This window comes from Nanorana parkeri, unplaced genomic scaffold, assembly GCF_000935625.1.
Source record: "Nanorana parkeri isolate BGI_ZX_2015 unplaced genomic scaffold, ASM93562v1 scaffold45, whole genome shotgun sequence".
In the NCBI taxonomy this organism is placed as follows: Eukaryota; Metazoa; Chordata; class Amphibia; order Anura; family Dicroglossidae; genus Nanorana; species Nanorana parkeri.
The window spans coordinates 1,439,830-1,440,800 of NW_017306313.1; positions in this window are offsets into that span (position 1 = coordinate 1,439,830).

Genomic DNA, 971 nt, shown 5'->3' on the forward strand with positions numbered 1-971 from the left:
GGGGGGATGAAAAAGCGGCGGCAGCAGACGGGGGAGGGGTCTAAAAAACAAGCACATATAGACGATCGGCAAGCTATAGAGCCGCCGATCGTCTATATGTGAAACACCCGGTAACGGGTGTTTGCATTGCACGGGTCTTTTCTAACCGTGCGCGCCCGCTAGGGGGCGCGTGCGAGTAGAAAAAAAATGCTGGAGACGGCAACCCACCAATGCAGCAGTGCCGTCCGTCCGTTTTTTACAACGGGCGCACAGCCACTGGTTAAGCCAGTTTTCTACCCAATTACAAACTGAATGCTCAATACCTACACAGGCTAACTTATACAGCTGCATGTGGGGAGCTGCGTCAAACGCTTTTGCAAAGTCCAAGTATACTTTATAGGTGGAACTCAACTTGACTGACTATGTAATTCTCTCTGCTCCAGTTTTGATAAATTCCACCCATTGTGAGACTAGGCAACTGTATTCATAAAAAAATATTTTTTTTCTTTGAATATACAAAAATGTATCTTTTATGTGACCATTTGAATTGCTCTCACATATGACCTGCAAACAACAGCATGTTTGTAGACTTGGTACACAAGTGGTCAATTCAATTTCTCGGTCAACTGCTATCTTTCTGAATCATTGCAAACTGAATGAAATACATTTACCAGCATACTGAAAGATTATTAAGACCAGCACAAAAGATTGTTATCTCTCCCAAATGTACATTAGTACAAGAGATTTTCAGTTCATGTAAAGATTAGTTTTTTTTAGTTTAATGTTTAACCACTTGAAGACCGCGGTGTTTCACCCCCTTCCTGGCCAGGCCATTTTTCAGTGTTCAGAGCTGCGGTACTTTGGCTGACGTTTATTCAGTCATGCAGCGCTGTACTGAAATGAATTTTATACCATTTTTTGGGGACACATAGACCTTTCTTTTGGTGGTATTTAATCACCGCTGGGGTTTTTATTTTTTACTATATAACAAA